This window comes from Sus scrofa, chromosome 4 (assembly GCF_054392235.1).
Source record: "Sus scrofa isolate SSC_HxYL_T2T_F1_AM1 chromosome 4, Sscrofa_HxYL_maternal_Yorkshire_Landrace_v2.0, whole genome shotgun sequence".
NCBI classification, from domain to species: domain Eukaryota; kingdom Metazoa; phylum Chordata; class Mammalia; order Artiodactyla; family Suidae; genus Sus; species Sus scrofa.
The window spans coordinates 66,222,866-66,246,040 of record NC_139386.1 but is presented as its reverse complement, the minus strand read 5'-3'; the positions used below and the strand labels follow the sequence as shown (position 1 = coordinate 66,246,040).

The window sequence follows — 23,175 nt, the reverse complement described above, 5'->3', positions numbered from 1 at the left end:
ATGAAAGCAAAAGCACCAGGACCCAAGAAAGTCATAATGTGGCCCTGAGTGCTTGGTTACGACATTCTCTGCTTTGGGAACTTTTGCTAATATTAGAAGTTTGCTAGGTGAATAGAGTTTTTTAGCATTTATTTAATGACTGTTGTTTTCCCAGCACTGTGCTAGGCCTTGAAGGTACAGGGTTGTGCATGATAAACAAGAATAGTTCCTCCCTTCATAGATTTTTTGATCTAGTAGGGAAATCAAACAACAAAACAAGTGATTATTGTAAAATAGGATGGGGGCGTCCTTGTTGGAGGGGAATATATGGGGGTGGGGCAAGAGACAAGAGGAGAATTCAATCTAGTCTAGAGGATCAGATGCAGGAGGTAGGAACATGGGGGCTGAGCACTGGGGGGGACTAGGAATTAAACAAAGTGCTATATTCCAGGCATAGGAAAGAGCAGGTGCCAGCATTTAGAGGTGAGAGGAGTTTCCGTTGTGGCTCAGTGGTTAATGAATCCCACTAGGAACCATGAGGTTGCGGGTTTGATCCCGGCCTTGCTCAGTGGGTTAAAGATCCGGCATTGCCGTGAGCTGTGGTGTAGGGTGCAGACGCGGCTTGGATCCCGTGTTGCTGTGGCTCTGGCGTAGGCCGGTGGCTATGGCTCCGATTCAACCCCTAGCCTGGGAACCTCCATATGCCGAGGGAGCGGCCCTAGAAAAGGCAAAAAGACAAAAAATAATAAATAAATAAAAATAAATAAAATAGAGGTGAGAGAGACACAGCACGTTCAAGATGTTGAGAAAATCTAACAGTATGACTTGCTAACAGGTACTGATGCTCATCATGCCAGATGGCAGGCACTTTTCTAGATATATTGCAAGCATAAAAGCATTTTAAGCCTCATGGCAATCTAAGAGATAGATATTAATATTATCCCCACTTCACAGATGAAGGAGATAGAGAAGCACAGAAAATCAAAGTCACTTCTTCAAGTTTGTATACCTGGTAAGTGGCAGAGCTCCGGTCAAGTCCTAATAGATAACAGATTGGCTCCGGGCTTATATTTCTTTCTTTCTTTCTTTTTTTTTTTTTTCTTTTTTTTGGCCGCACCCATGGCATATGAAAGTTCCCAGGGCAGGGATTGAATCTGAGCCATAGCTATGATTCAATTCACAGATTGACCTATGCCATAGCTATGGCAATGCTAGATCCTTAACAAGCTGCACCACATTGGGAAGCCAGGCTGAGGTTTCTCATCTCCTTTTCAGGTATAACTGGGAGGTAGAAGGTGAGAGAGAGTTGTTGGAGGTGAGACAGGAGACAGCGCTGCTTGGCGGGTGGTCCTAGTCCTGACCCCCAGCTCTGAGTGTGAGCCCTGCTTCTTGACCACCATGTTTATCTCACCACGTCCATCACATCCTCTCTCCTAGACCACTGTAGTCACCCTCTTAACTGACACCTACTCTTCTACTCTTGTCTCTCACTTTCCAAACCTTCACAGCCCATCTAATCATCCTTGGAATGAAACCCTTCTATCTGGCCCCTAACACCTGACATCTTCTGGTCTTCAGAGTCCATCCTTTAACTCCATGGCCTCTTTCTCTTGGCTTCTTTCATTTGGTTCTGGCCACACAATCTCCTCCCTCCTCCTCCAAAATGTTTAACACGTTCTTATCTCAGATCTTTGGAATCTTCCCTCCCAGAGCATGGAATGTCTTCCAGACATGTACTAATTTATTCGTTCTTTTCATTCAATTTTCTGCTCCAATATAACTTCTTCAGAGAGTTCTTCCCTGACCCGTCTATATAAAATAGAGCTCATTACTTTCTGCCACCTTCTCTAGCTTACACAATATACATTTGTTTCTTTTTTCTTTTTCTTTTTCTTTTTTTTTTTTTTTTGTCTTTTCAGAGCCACGCCCACGGCATATGGAAGTTCCAAGGCTAGAGCTTGAATCAGAGTTAGAGCTGCCGGCCTATGCCCCAGCCACAGCAACTCAGGATCCGAGTCGTGTCTGTGACCCACACCGCAGCTCACGGCAACACCTGATCCTTAAGGCATGTCCTCATGCGTACTCGTTGGATTCATTACCACTGAACTACAACGTGAACTCCCTGTTTATTTCTTTATTGTCCGATTCTGTGATTAAAATGTACTCTCTGAGTGCAGGAACTTTTATTATCCTATGCCCTGGGATTATAAGGCCAATAAAGCTGGAGCACTTCTATCTTGGCCCACTCATTGTTTCCTAGGCTAAGACAAACAGGGAAGGGTGTCAGATAGGAGGCACCAGCTTTCAAACGCTATGAAAGTCCCATGCTAAGATTGAGGAGCTGAAAATTAGGAGCCTGAGCTTCTGATATTTTTATGGAGTTGGACGTCATAACAGCTCTAGACTGCTCACTCTTGCCTTCTGGTTTTGAGGAAAGATTTACCTCAACCTACTTAAGCCACCTTAGTATGTTCCTCTAACATGCAACCAAACACAGTCCTAACATATGTAGCAACTGCTCATTACAGGACATAAGGAGAAGAATTCAAATATAACTGAGTTTTCAAGCTCGTGTGACAAGGGAGAATCATGATGCCCCAAACATAAATAGGACAATTTGGTGGAGGAGATAATTTTAACAGATTAGTGAGGGGATACACACACACACACACACACACACACACACACACACACACACATACACACATGTTTGTGCTTGTGTTTATACATATACATATATATATATATATATATATATATAATTTCTCATTAGCTGTCTTTCAGTTTCATTTGTAAATGCTAGGGAGCCACCCAAATTTCACTGACAGCTCATTTACATGCCTTTCTTGCAGTGTGGGTGATGACTTTGGAGAGAAATGTCCCCTTGATTGGGTGGTAATGTCTTGGCGAGAGTGCCCTGGTCTGGCAGCACAATCCTCTGTTTTACTGATGAAAAGAACACCCTCAGTTTTTTCAGTATAATCAGACCTCATCAGTATTAGTTGGGATGCAATTTTGGCTCCTGGGACAAAGACCCCATAAAATAGTGACTCAAGTCAGATATGAGCTTATTTTTCTCTCATCAAGGCTGATGTGTCACCTGGAGGAACCAGGAGCCATCTAGCTGGCTCTGGTCTGAATGGTCCAAATGGCTCTTCAGTATATCTGTAACCCAGATTGCACCTTTCCATTAACAAAACCATTTAAAAGACAATTTATAAAGTTGGCAGACATCACTCATTTTAATTCTTATTTATTATTGTTCTTTCCTTGCTTATAAAGAGTAACTGACTTGTAAAAATATTGCTTAGATATTGACTTTTTTTTTTTTTTTTGGTCTTTTTAGGGCCTCACCCACAGCATATGGAGGTTCCAAGACTAGGGCTCCCAGCAATGCTGGATCTGAGAGAGGCCAGGTATCGAACCTGCATCCTCATGGGTGCTAGTCAGATTCATTTCCCCTGAGTCGTGACGGGAACTCCCAGATATTGACTTTTCATTCTTTCTCTTGGAGTCATTTTAGGGTTTTCAGCATGATAGCTCTTTGGATTTCTTCACTGTATTTTATCCTCTCCTAACTGGCTTAGTTGATCTCAGATTTCAATTCATCCCATATGTCCCACTATTAAGAAAAAGGAAAGTGTATGAAGATGAATTTTTCCTGCACCTGAACTATTTTATGATCTCATATTTTTCCTACTAATCTTCTCCCCTGCCCCCTTCAAATAATTGGTTTCACTTTATGATGAATTCCTCATTTGAGCTTTATAAGAGTGGTTATGTTGCCCATGGGAGAGTAAATGTCATGTGTGAAGTTATGAAGTAATGTGTAGCTATTGTGTTGGGCTAGCTTTCCGAAGTTATTTTAAAAGGAATTAGGAAATTCCAAATTTCCATCTCTTCTCCAGTGAATAAATATAACTGTTTTTACAAGCTGCTTCTTGATCTACAAATGTAATTCAAGGAAATCCTGAGAATAGCAATTATTTGAATTTGATTAGCTTATGGCAGCATCATAAGTGTATTACGGAAAACTCCAAGATTTGTGGAAGTAGCCTTTTCCTCACCATTGATTTCCTCTCGGTTACTTGTGTGGCCCGGGGCAGCTGAGGTTAAGAGATTTGCATGGATTTCTGTGCCTCACGGAGAGAGCTGGGTTGGCTCTCTTTCAAATGAGCCGAAAGACCCAGATTAATAAAAGCCAGGACAGATCTAGCAGGTGGTTATTCTATCCAAGGTCCATCCCTTGAGGTCAGAAGATTCAGGTCAACCTCACAAGTCCTCCCGCAGATCTGTGTTAATATAAACCTTTTCCAGTATTACTTTAGGGTGAGCACAACTGGAAGGTTTTAGAAGACCTATTTGCTATATTTAATTTAAAGTTGTTGCTCATAGGGCGTTGTTAAGTTTCCAAAAACAACAGGTGGAAGGTTCTGGCAAGCGATTCTGCAGTTAAAATTTATTTTTCTTTTTAAAATTAGAATTTCTTTTTATATTAAAAACAAATCTTTGTTGGCTCCTCATTTTTTTGGGCTATATCCAAGGCATGCAGAAGTTCCCAGGACAGGAATCAAACCTGTGCCACAGCAGCAACCTGAGCCGCAGCAGTGACAACACCATGTCCTTAACCTATTGAGCCACAGAGGAACTCCTGTTGGCTTTTTATTTATTTTATTTATTTTTAGGCCTACACCTGCAACATAAGGAAGTTCCCAGGCTGGGGTCTAATTGGAGCTAAAGCTGCCAGCCTACGCCACAGCCACAGTAATATGAGATCAGAGCTGTGTCTGCGACCTACCCCACAGCTCACAGCAACGCCGGGTCCCCCACCCACTGAGCGAGGCCAGGGATCGAACCTGCATCCTCATGGATATTAGTCAGATTCCTTTCTGCTGTGCCACAGTGGGAATTCCCTTTTGGCTTCTTAATCACAAAACAATGCATCTTATTGTAACAATTTCACACAGGCCATAAGTGCAAGGAGCAGTGAGTAGATTTTCTCTTTTCATTTCTTTCTCTACACTGCTTCCCCAAAACCATTTTTACAGTTTAGTATGTGACTTTTCAGACTTTGGTTTCATATGTTTAGCACACTATTCAAGCTATTTTTTTCCCTTTTTTAGGGCCACACCCATGGCATGTGGAGGTCCCCAGGTTAGGGGTCTAATTGGAGCCACAGCTGCTGGCCTACACCAGAACCACAGCAACATGGGATCTGAGCCGTTTGCAACCCACACCACCGCTCACGCAAAGCAGGATCTTTTAACTCACTGAGTGAGGCCAGGGATTGAACCCGCAACCTCATGGTTTCTAGTTGGATTAGTTTCCACTGCACTATGACAGGAACTCCCATGCTATTTTTATACACATGTATATAAACATGAAGATTTAAAATATGAAATTACTATATATTATTTTCATTTTTAAAATTTTTATTTTTTGGCTATGCTTATGGCATGTAGAAGTTCTTGGGCCTGGGATTGAACCTGAGCCACAGTAGTGACCAGAAGTGCAACAGTGACAATACTAAGTCCTTAACTTCTAGGCCACCAGGGAACTCCCTTTATATTGTTTTTAAATTTGAATCTGGGAAATACTTCCAAGTCAGAACGTATAGATCAACCTCATTATTTTTGATGGCTGCAAAAATTAGTATTTTAGCATGTAACACAGTTTAGTTACCCATTTCCCTAGAGAATCTATAGTATAGAATATAGCACAGATGTAGAATATAGTGCTAAACACTATACAAAGTAATATCTCATTTAATTCTCACAAAACCTCCAAGAGGTAGATTTTATTGTCTTCATTTTCTAGGTGAGGAAACTAAGTGTTTTACGCAGTTCCTTTCATGGCTCAGCGGTAATAAAACCAACTGGTTGTCCGTTAGGGTGCAGGTTCAATTCCTGACCTTGATCAGTGGGTCGGGGATCTGGCGTTACCATGAGCTGTGCTGTAGGTTGCAAACACGGCTTGGATCTGGTGTTGCTGTGGCTCCGATTAGACCCCTAGTATGGGAACCTCCATGTTCCGTGAATGCAGCCCTAAAAAGACAAAAGACCAAAATAAATACATAAAAATAAAAAAATAAAATTTTTAAATGTTTTGGGAAAAAAAAAAAAAGCCTGAACTTGGAGTTCCCGCTGTGGTACAGTGGGATATTAGCATCTTAGGGGCGCTGGAATGCAGGTTTGATCCCCAGCCTGGCCTAGTAGGTTAAGGATCTGATGTTGTTGCAGCTATGGCTTAGGTCACAGCTGTGGCTTGGATCAGATCCCTGGTCTAGGACCTCCATATGCCACAGGGTGGCCAAAAAGGAAAAAAGAAATTAATTAAAGTAAATTACCTGAACTTGGATCTGACTCCACACATGGGTTGATTGCATTATCTTGGTTATCATTACCATCCTCATAGCCATCATTTATGGAGAGATGACTGCATTTCTGACACTGGCACTTAACACACATAGGGATGTTCATCTTGAACCCTACCTGAACAGGTCAATGTTACCAGCTATATTTTATTTTATTTTATTTATTTATTTATTTGTCTGTCTTTTTAGGGCCGCACCTGTGGCATATGGAGGTTCCCAGGCTAGGGTCTAATTGGATCTGTTGCTGCCAGTCTACACCAGAGCCACAGCAATGCCAGATCCGAGCCCCATCTGCGATCTACACCACAGTTCATGGCAACGCTGAATCCTTAACCCACTGAGCGAGGCCAGGGATTGAACCGTCAAACTCATGGTTCCTAGTCAGATTCGTTAACCATTGAGCCACCATGGGAACTCCATCAGCTATATTTTAGAGTTGAAAACTGAGGCATAAGTCAGTTAGTGGCTGAGCCAAGATGCAAAGCCAGATTTCACCAGTACTGGCAGAATTGATGCACCAGTCCTCTGTTACCAGACTCGGGTAGCAGAATAGCTTTTCTCTTGTGTCCTTTGCACAAAGATTGTGTTACCGCGCACTATGCTTTTGCCCAACTTTCAACATGAGACAAGCAATTTGACCCTTTGAGATCTTCTTCCATCCTTCAGTCACTCTATGCTGGGTCTTTCTACCTGTTTCTGCTGGAGAAATGCTCCTGGTCAGCCTCTTGCTCATTCATAAGTCATGGGGCAAGAAGCACAGTGTGAGGGGTAGGCTTGGCCATGCCTCTTTAGCCTTGTAAAGAAGACAAGGGTAAGTTACAACTAATACATCTAGATTTAGTTTAAGCCACAATATATAAGCACTAGTGGGTGTTTGGGAGTGTATGGTCTTAGCCAATAGCTCCTCCCTAAAATGGAAAAAAATAACAGTGCTTGCCTCAAAAAGAAAAAAAAAAAAAAGAAGAGAAAGAAGTGTAGTTACTGTTTTCTAGTTTCTTCATTGGATAGTTACTGTTTTCTACTTTCTTCACTGGATAGTTCCTTTTCTAAAGAAACGCTCACTGGGGCTACAACGTAGGCAAAATTACCACCATTCTGTTACCAAACACAGGTCCATGAACCTCATGCACAGGGAGGCCAAACAATCAGATGTGTTGAAGTTTGGGGCAGAGAAAGGGTCATTGCGAGGCCAAGCAAGGAGAGTGGGTGGCTTGTGCTCAAAACCCCTGAACTCCCTGATGGCTGTGGGGAAGGTATTTATAGGGAAAATTTGGGGTGAGGGCTGCCTGATGTGTGGCTTCCTTCTGATTGGTTGGTGCTAAGGTAACAGGGCGGTGCTCCAGGAATCTTGTTCTAGAGTTGCCATCCTCCACCTGGGTGGGAGCTTCAGTTCCTGCAGAAGAACTCAAAGGTATTGTTATGTATATTCCTTGAGGAGGAACTGGGACCCTGCCCCAAGGCTGCACTACTGGAAATTCTCCAGCCAGGGATGGAATCCTTGCCATGGCAGTGACCTGAGCCACAGCAGTGACAATGCTGGATCCCTAACCACCAGGCCACCAGGGAATTCCTGCACTCCTGTCTCTTGAGTGCTCCTCCCTGGTCTCTGCCTCCCCTCCCTTTCCTGATTAGCAACTCTTTGAATCTGCTCTTTGGAACTCAGGGAAGGTCAAGGAGCCTGCAAGAAGCCTATTTCCTACACACAGGAACAGAGGACACGGAAAGGCTTGCTCCTAGGAGGATCCAAGAGGGTCCAGCTCAGGGTTCAGTTTCTTTCTCGACTATTCAATATAATCCAAACACCAAGCCTAACCCTAATCCCAATTGAAGCAGTATGTTTGAAATACAAATCTGACCATTTTATGCTCCTGCTTAGAACATTTTAATGGCTTCCTGATATTCTTAGGCTAAAGATCCACATCTCTGATACAGCTTTCATACCCTTGAAATCCAGTGTCAACTTCCATCATTCTTTTTTTTTTTTTTTTTTTTTTTTTTTAATTTTATGGCTGTATTTGCGGCCATAAAATTCAATCCCAACCCTGGGCCAGGGATTGAATCCAAGTCACAGGTGCAGTCTACATCGCAGCTGCGGCAATGCCAGATCTGTTAACCCACTGCACCTGGCCAAGGATTAAACTACTTCCTCTTTGGCAACTGAGCTGCTATAGTCAGGTTCTTAACCCATAGCACCATGGCGGGAACTCCCCATCATTATTTTTATATATTCTTCTAGGCTCAACAGCTACAGTAGTCTTCTTTCAGTTTTTTTAGCCTCCCTAGGCCACTCCTACTCACTCCGCCCCATTCTCCAGCCTGGTTAAATTCGCCCATGCCTCAATGCAAGCTCTCACCTCAATTCTTCAACTGAGCCCTCCTCCCTCCCTGCATAAGTCATGACCCTCTCCTGTGTCTCCTCGGAGAACACTCTTCTGTTTAAAACACGTATTAGCTGCAGAGACACTGGTGATCTTAATATGACAGAAGTTTATTTTTTACTCACAATGAAGTGTGTGCCTAAGTAGCCCAGGACTTGTCTGGAGGCTCTGTGATGTCGGGAGCTCCGGATCCTTCTCTCTTGTTGTGTTGACATCTCTAGGATGTTGCCGGCCAGCCTGCTCTAAGATGATTCACCACCATTCCCCATTCCAGCAGGTGGAAGGGAAGAAAAGGGGAAGCATTCTCACTCCTTTTAAGTGCATGACTCAGGAGTTGCAATGATTACTTTTGCTCGCTTCTCACTGAGAACTGGGTCATGAGGTGGCCACACCTAGCTGTAAAGGAGCTGGGAAAAGTAGCCTTTGCTTTGGCTGCCAGAGCGAATGGATATGGGGACACCTAGTGGTCTCTTTGGCACAACACTCAACCCAGGATCCAATGACACATTAATTAGTGCCATCGTTTGATTGATGTCTATCCATCCCACTAGACAGTGGTAATCTCTACAAGAGCAGGGACCATATCTATTTTTGCTCACCATTGTATCCCCTTCATCTATCCCCTTGCCTGATATATAGTAAGACCTTAATAAGTATTCATTATATAGTGAATATTCATGCATAAATGAATAGATTGGATCTCTGGCTCCGTCTTGCTATTTCCAGTCTCATGGTGGACGCTCCAGCCAGACTGAACCACTTGTGGTTGCCTTAATTCATTATCTATTTAAAAAGCTGTATTTTGATAATCTGGTAAGCAAAGTAGTTATTGCACTGTTTAAAATTTTTTGATTTTTGAGATTACATACATTTCACTTCTTGCTTTGGGATTTGATATGACTCATTCTAACAATATCCTTTGATGTACACTAACAGCTTGACACAGCAGATTTTAGGAATTCCCTGTTGTAGGTCAGCGGTAACGAATCCCACTAGTATCCACGAGGACGCAGGTTCGATCCCTGGCCTCACTCAGTGTGTTAGGGACCTGGCGTTGCTGTGAGCTGCTGTGTAGGTCACAGATGAGGCTTGGATCTGGCCTGCTGTGGCTGTGGTATAGGCTAGAAGCTGCAGCTCCAATTCCACCCCTAGCCTGGGAACTTCCATATACCCTACACCATGAATGCTGCCCTAAAAACAAACAAACAAACAAACAAACAAACACACAACAACAAAAACTCAGCAGTTTTTAGTCATAGCAATAAGATCCCAGTTAGGCAGCATCTCAGGCATTTGCTTGATGAGGAGTAAATTCTAATGCTTGAATTAGGGCTTTCACACAGTTCTACCTAAATGCTAATTCTCAAACCTGAACTTTCCACAAGAGTTGAGAAGCAAAGAGTTAAAAGGTACTTTCTCTGTTTAGAATCTGGAAGCTTGGTGTGATATGATTTATAATGCAAAATCTATTATTTGGTTTTCCTCTTGTTTCTGGCACAGAAACTCTTGGAATGTCCTAAATGTTAAGAGCAATAAAGAGATCTTAATATTGGTAACAAGCCCCTTTAACCACACCTGAGCTTATGTCAATGAGGTTCCTTTAGGAAGGACCTAAGGTTGAGGGTTGGTTGCCAGGGGAATCAACCATGTGATTGGAGGGGGGGAACTTTCAGTCCCACCCCCTCCCCTCTGGGGAGTGGAGGGGGCAGAAGTTGAATCTCTGGGCTGGCCAATGGCCAATGGTTTGATCAATCATGCTTGTGTAATCAAGCCTCCATAAAAAATGCCAAAGGAAGGGCTTTCTAGAGCATCCAGGTTGGTGAAGTAGAACCCATCCGCACCCTGGTGACCCAAACTCCATGGGGCCAGAAGCTCTGCACTGAGGAGCTCGCCTTATGCTTCTCTTCATCTGGCTGTTCATCCACGTCTTTTACTATCCTGCATAATAAACCGGTGATCTAGTAAGTAGACTGGTTCCCGGATTTCTGTGCGCCTCTCTAGCAAATTAAACCTGGAGGAGGAGCTTATGGGGACTTCTGATTTATAGTGAGTTGGTCAGAAGCAAGCTGGACCCATGACCGGCCTCTCGAGTGGGTGCAGTCTGGCGATATTTGGCTATTAGCTTGTAGAATCTGATACTGTCTCCAGGTGGATAGTGTCAGAATTGAGTTAAATTTGTGGAACACCTGGTTGTTCTCTGATAATTCCTTCCTTCCTTCCGTCCTTCCCCCCCTCTTTCTTTCCTTCCTTTCTTCCTCCTTCCCCTCCCCGTTCCTTCCCTGCCTCAGGTGCTGCATATGGAAGTTCCCAGGTTAGGGGTCGAATCAGAGCTATGGCTGCGGGCCTGCACCACAGTCACAGCAACATGGGGTCTGGGCCATATCTGTGACCTACACCACAGCTCATGGCAACGCCGGATCCTTAACCCACTGATTGAGGCCAGGGATTAAGCCTGTGTCCTCATGGATGCTAGTCAGGTTCGTTTCCACTGAGCCACAAGGGGAACTCCTTAATTTCTTGATAGTGTGGAAAAAACACACACATTGGAGATGGTATTTTAAATTGCTATTTAAGGAAATAATTCTTGAGTTTCAGCAGTCAGTCAAGACTGACGTTGTATTGATAACTGAATAAGTCTTGATAACTGAATAAGTCTAATCAAGACTTGGCTGTGGGACTTCCCGATGTGGCACAGAAGGTTAATGATCTCTTTTGTCTCTGTGGAGGCACCAGTTCGATCCCTGGCCTGGTGCAGTGGGTTAAGGATCCAGCATTGCTGCAGCTGTTGTGTAGTTTGCAGCTCTGATTCGGATTTGATCCTTAGCCCAGGAACTTCCTAAGCCACAGGGGTGGCCCCAAAAGAAAAACAAACACACATGATTTGCTGTGAATGATGGCCAACTTGCCTATAATCACCTGACCACACCACCCACTACTAGACACGAATGTTTTACTTTTCATATATTAAGAGATAAGACTATAAAAGTATAAACTACTGAATTCCCATTGTGGCTCAGTGGGTTAAGAACCTGACATAGTGTCCATGAGGATGCAGCTTTGATCCCTGGCTCTGTGGGTTAAGGACCGGGAGTTGTTATGAGCTGCGGTGTAGGTTGCAGATGTGGCTTGGATTCTAAGTTGCTGTGGTCTAGGCCAGCAGCTGCAGCTCCAATTTGACCTCTAGTCTGGGGACCTCCATATGCTGCAGTTGTGGCTGTAAAAAAAAAAAAAAAAAAAAAAAGATTAAAAATCATAGCACCATTACCATCACTAAAACATCAGCCTCACCACCACCAATACTGTAAACAATGGCCATTTAAAAATACCTAAAACCTGGAGTTCCCTTCGTGGCTCAGCAGTTAACGAACCTGATTAGGATCCATGAGGATGTGGGTTAAGGATCCGGTGTCACACTGAGCTGTGGTGTAGGTCACAGATGTGGCTCGGATCCTGCATTGCTGTAGCTGTGGCGTGGGCCGGCAGGTGTAGCTCTGATTTGACCCCTCATCTAGGAACCTCCCTATGCAGGTGCAGCCCTAAAAAAGCAAAAAAAAACCAACCCCCCCCAAACCAAAGTAAAAACAAAACACGAAGACCTATAAGATATTGTGGGTCCTAGAGAAAAGAAGGGGGGCGTTCTAAATAGAAATGTGATTGTGGCTGATGTGCGGAAGACACATTTTCCTGTGTCAGATTCAATTATAATTCTGAAAGCCAAAAGAGGAAGCAATAATTCCAGGGAAAGGAAGTGAAGGGCTTCTATTTCCTCAGTGTTCACCAGTAGCCCTGATACTGCCGTGACCAATAATGAGAATAGCATGCTTTCAGATTTAAAGTACCTTCCTTCCTTCTGAGGTCCCAAATCCGTGCCCTCAACATCCTAAATAGTATTTAAGGTGAAGGTTTCAGCCATTTGGGCGAGTTACTCAGTTTTCCTGCGTTTCTCCCAGGTATACACATTATTAAACGTCTGTGTGATTTTTCTCCTGTTAATCTGTCTCACGTCAATTTAACTCACACCAGCCAGAAGAACCAAGAATGGTAGAGAAAAATGTATTCCTCTCCAACATTATCATATGAAAATACTGGCCTGATGCATTCAGATCTGCTGATTTTTTTTTTCAAGAGAAAGTACAAATTTGAATTTTTTGTGCAAAAAATTTAATCACAAAATGTTGGCGATTAATTTTAAAAGTTTAAAAGTACCCTGCGGGACAGACACTGTTGTATCTGCCAAACAACACTTGCACAGCCCCCCAACCTCAGTACATCAAAAGTGGAACTCATGGGAACTCAGCCTTAACGAACCAGACTGGTATTCAGGAGGATGCAGCTTTGATCTCTGGCCTCACTCAATGGGTTAAGGATCCAGCGTTGCTGTGAGCTGTGGTGTAGGTCGCAGACAAGGCTCAGATCCTGCGTGGCTGTGGTGTAGGCTGGCAGCTGTTACTCCAATTCAACCCCTAGTCTGGGAACTTTCGTATGCCATGGGTATAGCCCTAAAAAGGCACAAAAAATGGAACTCATTAGTCTGTATTCCCCATTTCAGTGAATGGGGCCACTGACAGCCAGGAGCTCAAGCCAGAGAAGGGTGAGCATCAGCTGCCCTCCTTCCTCTCCTTTACTCCTTACATCCGATAGGTGTCCCAGCGTGTGGATTCAGCCTCTGAAATCTCTGTTTGTCCCCTTGTTACAGCAGCTGCCCAGCAGCCCTGCGCCGCAGTGTACCACCTCTGGTGACAGCCCTGTGGCTGTAGCGTACCAGCTCCAGCAGCTCTGTGGCTGCAGTGGATCAGCTCTTTTACCCCACGAGAAACCAAGCGAGCACTCGGAGAGGTGGAGAACTCAGGTTTATTACGCCAGCGGGCTCAGAGGATATCGCTTCCTGGAGTCTGAGCCCCGAAGAAGGATTTCACAAGGCTTTTATGGGCTCCGTCTTCCTGGTCCATGCTTGGCTGGTCAGACCAGAGTGAGGTCAGGCAAGGGAGTAATTGTAGAAACAAGTTTACAGAAGTGGATGCGTGGGGGAGAGGTGGTTAGGGGCAGTTGGCTGGACTTTGCTTAGTCATCATGGCCGGGGTCTCTCTTTTCTACCTTTTTATTGGGACATTTTCTCCTACACCCTAACCTACTCTCATTGGCTTTGTTTAGGTTTTCACAATGTCTTTCTCAGTCTCTAGTTTCACCGAGTTCTAATCCCGTAGCAACCCGTCTAAAATAAAAAAATGAAGCAAGTCATTGCTCTGTGCAAGAAATTCCATTTTACCCTAGTACCTCTTGGGTAAAGTCGATGTGTGATTGCATGGCTCACAGCTCCTGTCTACATCTGCTTACTTATATGTCTTTGTAGACTGAAAAAAGAAAAGAAAAAAAAAAAACGACAAAAAAACCCCACAACATAAAGTTGAGAGTTATCTTTTATTCAGTTGCCTCACTGAAGACTAAAGCCCCGGTAGCTCTGAGGAGCTGTTTCAAAGCAATGCGTGATCTGAGCTGTGTCTGCCACCCACACCACAACTCATGGCAACTCTGGATCCTTAACCACTGAGTGAGGCCAGGGATAGAACCCCCATCATCATGGATACTAGTCGGGTTTGTAAGCCACTGAGACACAATGGGAACACCCTTTTCCCCCCGTTCTTGTTTATTTCTGGGTTGAATAGTGTCATCATATCATCACAGAATTCTGAAGTCATAAAGGAACTTAGACATTATCTACTTACATATGAGAACACAATACCAGGCAAGTTAAATGTAATCACAGCTAGCTTTAGTAGGCACATAGTGAAAAATATTGATCATTTGGTAGTCATTAATATAAGATCATGTTAATCATATATTGATTGATTAATAATGATAATTATTGTTAATTGGTGATTTCGGTTCAATAAATCACTGGTTTCTTTTTTTGTTTGTTTTGTTCGGCCACCAGCGGCATATGGGAGTTTCCAGGCCATCAAACCTGCGCCATAGCGGCGACCCGAGCACATGTAAAGGTGCTCAGTATCACTAATCATTAGACTGCAAATCAAAATCACAAAAAGATACCATCACCTACTAGGATGGCAATAATAATAATAATAATTAATAGTGAAAAAGAAGGTGTTAAGGATACAGAGAAGTTAGGACCTTCCTATATTGTTCCTGGAAATACAAAAATGGTGCAGCCACTGTGAAAACCAGTTGGCAGTTTCTCACAAAGCTAGTCATTGAATTACCATATGACCCAGCAATTCCACTCCAAGGTATACCCTACAAAATCAAAAACAGGGTCTCAAACAGATAACTGGTATACCAATGTTTATTTGCAGGCTTATTCATGATCACCAAAAGGTGGAAACAAGCTATCCACTCCTCATCAGTAGAGGAGTGGATAAACAAAATGTGGTATTTACATACAATGGAATATTATTCATCAAGAAGAATAGGGTTTTAGGAGTTCCCATCGTGGTGCAGAGGAAACGAATCTGACTAGGAACCATGAGGTTGCAGGTTTGATCCCTGGCCTTGCTCAGTGGGTTAAGGATCTGGCCTTGCTGTGAGCTGTGGTGTAGGCCAGTGACTATAGCTCTGATTAGACCCCTAGCTTGGGAACCTGCATATGCCACGGGTGCAGCCCTAAAAAAACAAAAAGACAAATATATATATATATATATATATATATATTCTTCGCTGTATTCACAGACACTAAACAATGCTTGAAACACACACACAAAGAAGAATAAAGTTTTAGACATGGCTTTGAAAACTTGAATGAAACAAAAATAATACGCTAAATGAAATAAGTTGGACACAAAAGGACAAGATTGCATGATTCACTTATATGAGATACTGAAAGTAATTAAATTCATAGAAAAAGAAAATAGAACAGAGGTTACCAAAGGCTGTGGGAAATAGGAAGGAAGAGTTTTGTTCTTGTTTTTTGTTTTGGCTTTCAAGGCATGTGGAAGTTCCCAGTCTAGGGGTCTAATCAGAGCTGCAGCTGACAGCCTACACCACTGCTGCAGCAACGATGGATACTTAACCCATTGATCAAGGCCAGGGATCAAACCCATGTCCTTAGGAATACTAGTCAGGTTTGTTACCACTGAGCTAAAACCAGAATTCCCAAGTTATTTTTTTTAATGGTTATTATTTAAGAGTTTCTGTGTGGGGTAATGAAAAAGCTTTGGAAATAGATGTGATGGTTGCACTATGTTGTGAATATAATTCATGAGAATGAATTGGATTCCTAAAAAAATGGTTAGAATGGCAAATTTTATGATACCTGTATTTTACCATGAAAAAATAATTTTTTTAAAGTACTGGATTTCTTGTAAGACAATTGTCTTTCCCACTCTCTTTTCTGCCCCTGTCACAACTGTTTTTTTTCTTTTTTTCCTTTTTTTAGCCACCCCCATGACATATGGAGTTCCTGGGCAAGGCATCGGCTCCAAGCTACAGTTGCAACTCCCCAGCTGTGGCAATTGGGCTCCTTAACCCGCTGTACTGGGCTGGGGATCGAACCTATGTCCTGGTGCTGCAGAGATGTACGTCCCCAGTCCCATTGCAGTACAGTGGGAACTCTGCATTCTTAATTCATTTTCAGATTTTGAGTCCTTCTCCCTTTAAAGAAAAAGTTGATTACTGTTTTGTCTAGAAATTCTCCTTTTCAGAGGCACATACAGAGTGCTCTGCATGCCAGGCATATTTTACATGCTGTCCCGAGGCTGGAAGCAGAATGATCTTTTCTCTCTGTTATGTTAGACTTTTTAAGCCTATCAGTGGGTTCAGGGTCCCAGAATTTTATGGCTGCATCAAATGCTTCCCTTCTGCCCCACCTTGACATCTTAACAGGAATGGAAGTTTAAAGAAGACACAGGAAAATGGACAGTGAATGTCTATATTCTATGATTCAGGTAAAACTTTACTTGTGAATGTTCATCTTTGCTAGTATTACCAAACTGCTCTTCAGAATAGCTGTACCAAGTTATGCTTCTGCCAGCAAGATATAAGAGCTCTTGGGTCCCAGTCTTTGCTAGCTTTTGACACGGAGAGGGCATTTTCTGGGGTAAGAGTGGAGCGAGGGAGAGGACTGGTTTTTGTGTGGATTGTGTAATTCATTCATTCATTCATTTTTGGCCACCCCATGGCACATGGAGTTCCCGGGCTCGGAATCAGATCCGAGCTGAAGTTGTGACCTAAGCCATGGCTGTGGCAATGCTGGATCCTTAACCCGCTGTGCTGGGCTGGGAATCGAACCTGCATTCCAGTGCTCCTAAGATGCCCCCAATCCGGTTGCTCCCCCAAGGGAACACCTGTGTGTTTTTTTTTGTTTGTTTGTTTGTTTTTTATTTTTTTTTAACTGTTGAATTGAAGAGTGATATACTTGCAAAATAAAAATGTGCTCCTATCAGGCATAGACACCTTGGCAGTGAGCATGCCCACATTATCATCCCTCAAGCTATAAGCTTATGCTTTTTGCTGATTTTATGGGGAACAAACAGGTCTCACTGTAACTTGACTTTGTTTCCCAATTTCTAGTGAGGTTGAGCATCCAATTTCCATTCATATTTACTCTTTTGTAAATTGATACCAACAGCTAACACTTCTCGAAGGTTTCCCATGAGCCAGATATTCTTCTAGGTGCTTTGCTCGCATCAACTCACACAATCCTCACAGTGGTCCTTTATGATATGCTGTTATTATCTGCACTTTGCTGGGGAGGAAACTGAGGCAGTTACATGGCTAGTTACTTCCCATAGTTACATAATTAGTCAGTGGTGAAGCCAGAATTTGAATCTGGACAGTCTGGTTCAGTGTTTGGGTTCATAATCTCTGTGCTATCCCTATATATATATATATGATTCATGTTTTAGGGATCTGTTACTGTATAACTCATGACTCCTAGACTTAGCTGGAAATGGCAACCATGTATTAGCTCATAATTTCTGAGTATCAGAGATCGGGGAGGGGCTTCGCTATGTTGCTCTGTGTGTCAGAATGTCTCATGAAGTCAAGTTGTCAGCTGCGGCTGTGGTCATCTGAAGATTTGACTGGGGCTGGAGAATCTGCTTCCATGGTGGGTCACGACATGGCTACTGCATCCTCAGTTCCTTGCTGCATGGACCATTCCATAGAAATCAGGTCAGTAGTGTGGGCTCTGCCGTGAAACTCTGTGGATTCAAATTCCGGTGCTCCCCTGCTTGGTTACTATATAACCTTGTCTAAGTTCTGTAGCTTCTCCATGCTTTGGTTTCCTCTTCTCTAAAATGAAAATTAATAACATGACCTATCTTATAGGAGAATTGAGATGATAAGGCAGAATGCAAATGAATCACTTAGCCTAGTCTTAGCACAGACTATCATTAGCTAGTAAAACAGTCTTTGCAGCTGACAGTGCATGTCTGCATTTCCAGGACCTACATTTCTGTGACATTTAAAGCAAGAGGTCACATTCTTTTTTTTTTCTTTTTCTTTTTTTTTTTAATGGCTGCACCCACAACATATGGAAGTTCCCAGGCTAAGGGTCAAATTGGAACTACAGCTGCCGGCCTACGCCACAGCCACAACAACGCCAGATCTGAGCTGCGTCTGCGACCTACACCACAGCTCACGGCAATGCCAAATCCTTAACGCACTGAGCTGAGGCCAGGGATCGAATCCGCATCCTCGTGGATACTAGTCAGGTTTGTTACCGCTGAGCCACAACGGGAACTCCAAGGGGTCACGTTCTGTGTTCTGGTGCAGGAGGAATGTTCCTGGAGTTGAGTGACAGCCCTGAATGTTATTGGCAGATACAAAGTTGATTGTTAAACTGCTGTGTGTTAACGTGTCCATAGACGCATAGGACAATTCCAGTCTCTTTGGTAACCTATGTTTTTATTTGCTAAATCTAGTGACCCTGGATGTGAGGGAAGGGGCCTGGAGGCAGGAAGGAAAACGGTGTCTGTGGGAAGATCACAGGGCTCAGAGGCCTTAGCATAATGTGGGTGTGAGGAAAACAGACGTGCATTTGCATTTCCTGTGTGGGTACAGTGTGAGAAAAGCATGAAGTAAAGCTTCAAAATAGGTAGAGTCCAGTTTTTTACTTTTTCTTTTCTTTGTAGGGCCGCGCTTGCAGCATATGGAGGTTCCCAGGCTAAATGTCAGATCAGAGGTGTAGCTGCCAGCCTATGCCACAGCCACAGCCCCGTGGGATCCAAGCATGTCTACGACCTACACCATAGCTCATGGCAATGCTAGATCCTTAACCCACTGAATAAGTCCAGGGATCGAACTGAATCCTCACAAAGACAACATTGGATTCTTCACCTGCTGAGCCACAATAGGAACTCTGAGTCAAGGGATTTTTTTGTTTGTTTGTTTGTTTGTTTGTTTTGTTTTTGGTCTTTTTGAGGGCCACACATATGGAGGTTCCCAGGCTAAGGGGTGAATCGGAGCTGTGGCTGCCGGCTACACCACAGCCACAGCAACACCAGATCTGAGCTGCGTCTGTGACCTATACCACAGCTCACGGCAACGCTGGATCCTTAACCCACTGAGTGAGGCCAGGGTTCGAACCTGTGTCCTCATGGATGCTAGTCAGATTTGTTTCCACTGAGCCACGATGGGAACTCCCATGAGTCCATGTTTTTTAACCTCCTATCATATAAAGGAATTTGTACTCGGACCTGTTGGCACTGAGAGAGTCAAGCAGGCAAGTAAGTAACATGAACAGATCTTTGTGTTAAAAGATCTCCTGGGAGGCAGAGTTGGGTGAAGGCAAGAGACTGGGGGCAGGAGGACCAGCAGCTACAGTTCAGGTGAGAAAGGATGGAGGCTTAATGGAAACAGTGGAAGATGAGGAGCGCCCAGATTGAGCTGACCCTTGAGACTGAGCAGAACTTAAGACTGAGAAATAAAATGTTGCCTGCCGTATCAGTAAACAGAGGATGTCACAGTCATCATTGATTGCCGCCACTTCCAAGGTGAGCTGGAAAGATGAGCCCTGAGAAAACTTGGGAAGGAAACAAAGAATACCTGCCATCTAGCAGCCATCAGACTGCAGCCGCTCCCAACATCTGCCACTCCCAACATCTGCCACTGTTTCCATTAAGCCTCCATCCTCTCTCACCTGTACTGTAGCTACTGGTCCTCCTGCCCCCAGTCTCTTGCCTTCACCCCTGAGGAAATGCAGGATGGGAAAACACAGGATACTGACCCCAGATGGCTGAGGTACATATTAAAAGACTGATTTCGAGAAACCTAGACTCTTGCATCTTGCCATATATAAAAAAGCACTAAATTCCTTAACTTGAGATATCTGGTCTTCCGTTATTAGCAGTAAAGTCTTTTGTTCCTACTCCCTGCCCTTTATTGCAAAAGTCCTGGGGATCCTAGTTCCCCCCTCGCCTCCTCTGAGCAGTTTTCTCAAGGTTACTTAAGATGCTGCCTCCCAGGCTTAAGTCCTCAGTTTTGTCCACCAAATAAAACACAACTCTCAACTGTTTATGTTGTGCATATTTTTTAAGTCGACAAGGCCATTTGGATAACGTGGTGGTGAGGAGACCGAGGCATGGAGGTGGATTCTGAGGTCAGTGCCTTGGCCCTCCGTTTTGCAGGAAGGGGGTCCCTTCCAGGGCCCGAGAGTGGGCTCTCGTCTGATGCTAGGAAATGAATTGTCTGAAGAGACACATGTGCTGACAAAGCAAAATACTTTATTGGGAAGGGGTGCCCCAGCGGAGAACAGCAGTGTAAAGGAACCCAGGAGAACTGCTCTGCCACGTGGCTCACAGTCTCTGGTTTTATGGAAATGGGGTTAGTTTCTGGGCTGTCTCAGGCCAGATCGTCCTGCTTGGCCATTGGTCTTACCTGACCTCACTTGGTCTGGCCCAGGGTCCTTCCTGGTGGTGCAAGCATCTCTCAGCCAAGATGGATTCCAGCGCTAAGCATCCTGGGAGGATGATGGTCTCCTTTCTCCTATAGACCCCTCCCAAATCCTGCTTGGTCTTCAGGGCAGTACCAAGTTCTTTACCAGGGCCTCCTGCTGTGAGTCAGCACATGCAAGTGGCTATTATTGTGCTTGGCCAAGGTAGGCAGTTGCAGTCAATGGTCCCCAATGGTCACTGTGAGGCATAGTCTAAGGAAGGGATCTGTGAGGGAGAGACAGTACCTTCCGTCTGGGGCTGTGCTGAAGTGGGAGAGAGGTGGATGCTGGGGGTGGGAGCCATCAGTGTCTAATCCTGGCTGCAGCCACCAGGGTACCCGGGATTCCATCTGGGAGAGAGGAACCTGAGGTGAGCATTGAAGATGCAGAGAGAGAGACCTGTAAAGACAAATAGCACAAAAGCTAGGTGAGCAGTGGGTAGCAAAAGAGGTGCCAGCTATGAAGCCAGCCATTGGTTAGACTGAAAAGTCATCACTGGCCAGCTGGGGTGGCCCTGGTGACCTTACAGAGAGTAGTTTTACCCGAGTGCCGGAGGGCAGAAGCCAGAAGGAATGATAGATGCAACATAACTGGATCCCAGTAATTACCCTCTTCTAAACAGAGAAAGACACTCAAAAGGACAGAGAGGAATTCCCGTCGTGGCGCAGTGGTTAACGAATCTGACTAGGAACCATGAGGTTGCCGGTTCGGTCCCTGCCCTTGCTCAGTGGGTTAACGATCCGGCGTTGCCGTGAGCTGTGGTGTAGGTTGCAGACGCGGCTCGGATCCCACGTTGCTGTGGCTCTGGCGTAGGCCGGTGGCTACAGCTCCGATTCAACCCCTAGCCTGGGAACCTCCATATGCCGCGGGAGCGGCCCAAGAAATAGCAACAACAACAACAACAACAAAAGACAAAAAGACAAAAAAAAAAAAAGGACAGAGATACTGAGTGATTAGCAATATGATGACTCACAAGCAGTGGCAACTTGTTTTAAGTTGTGCTCTGATATAAACGGCTGACTCACAGTTAGCCAGTCTCCCCCAATTTTGTTGCAAAATCAACTGATTTTGTTTACCTCTTCCCATTAGTCTTCTGAGAAAACAATTTTCTGGGTCTTTATTCAAAATGTATTGGCTGAAAAAAATGCGCAGCTTAAAAGTTGAGGATTTTGTGGGATTTCTGTCTTTTGTTTTTTTAGGGCTGCACCTGCAGCAAATGGAGGTTCCTAGGCTAGGGGTCTGATTGGAGCTTCAGCTGCCAGCCTACACCACATGCACAGCAACGCAGGATCCGAGCCATGTCTGTGATCTACACCACAGCTCACGGCAATGCCAGATCCTTAACCCACTGAGCGAGGCCAGGGATTGAACCCGTGTTCTCATGGATACTAGTCAGGTTCATTAACCGCTGAGCCAGAACAGGAACTCCTGAGAATTGTGTTTTATTTGGCAGACATTCTGAGGGCTTCAACCTGGGACATAGCCCCTCAGATAATGTGAGAAACTGTTTCAAGGAGGAAGACATGATATATAGGAGATTTTGCAAAAAAAAAAAAACAAAAAAAAACAAAAAAAACAAACAAACAGAAAAGACCAAGTAGTCGGAATGTCAAAAGATTACTGTTAATAAAAGAAAACCAGATATCTCAAGTTAAGGAAGTTATTCTTTTCTATGTATGGGAAGATGGAAGAGTCTGGGCTCACTGAACTCATTCCTTTGATATGCACCTGAGCCATCTGGGGCCAGGATGCTGTGTTTGCTCATTCTGAGTTTTCTCAGGGTGCACTGTCGGGGGTGACTGCAGCAACTGACTGCCAGATGAACTTGGCAGTGGGCAGCCCCGCTGTCTCCATCCTGAGTTCCCTCAGGGCTCACTGTCCAGGCGGCTGTCATGTGATGGTTTGATGGCCACAACATCCTTTGATTACTGATATGGCAGGCGATAATTTTTAGTTCTCAGTATTTTTTTTTTCATGGCTGCACCTATGGCATATGGAAATTCCTGGGCTAGGAGTCAAATGGGAGCTGCAGCTGCAGGCTCATCCATCACAGCCATGGCAATGTGGGATCCCAGTGGCATCTGTGACCTATACCACAGCTTGTGGCTACACTGGATCTTTAACCCACTGAGTGAGGCCAGGGATCAAACGCGCATCCTCATAGAGACAACATCAAGTCATTAACCCACATCAGGAACTCCAGTTCTCAGTATTTTATACCCTAATTAGAAACTTTGCTGTGACAATTCCCAGCCATGAGTAAACTGCTGAATTTTTTATGACAATGTGCATTCGAAGAAGATCTGATAATACAATGATAAACACAAAATGTAGAGAATAAAATATATTTAAGGAGACAGTTTATCTCTCCTATATGACAAATTAAATCCCTAGAAGATGACATGATTTCATTAAAAAAAAAGTCAGCTGTGTCTGCAACCTACACCACAGCTCACGGCAACGCTGGATCCTTAAGCCACTGACCGAGGCCAGGGATCGAACTGACAACCTCATGGTTCCTAGTCAGATTCGTTTCTGCTGCACCATGACAGGAACTC

General features: G+C 44.1%; 1 protein-coding gene across 2 annotated transcripts in view; it reads left to right on the top strand.

Annotated features, from left to right (window-relative positions):
* Positions 1-18,782, top strand: part of LY96 (lymphocyte antigen 96) — a 48,345-nt gene extending 29,563 nt beyond the window's left edge. The window contains exons 6-7 of one of the 2 annotated variants that reach the window (XR_014842707.1): positions 934-991; positions 1,255-2,212. The gene's annotated coding sequence lies outside the window, so the exon portion shown is untranslated. Of the gene's footprint in view, positions 1-933; positions 992-1,254; positions 2,213-16,120 lie in introns of those variants that run through there. The other variant, XM_085020151.1, reaches the window with a different exon arrangement.
* The last annotated feature ends 4,393 nt before the right edge of the window (positions 18,783-23,175 follow it).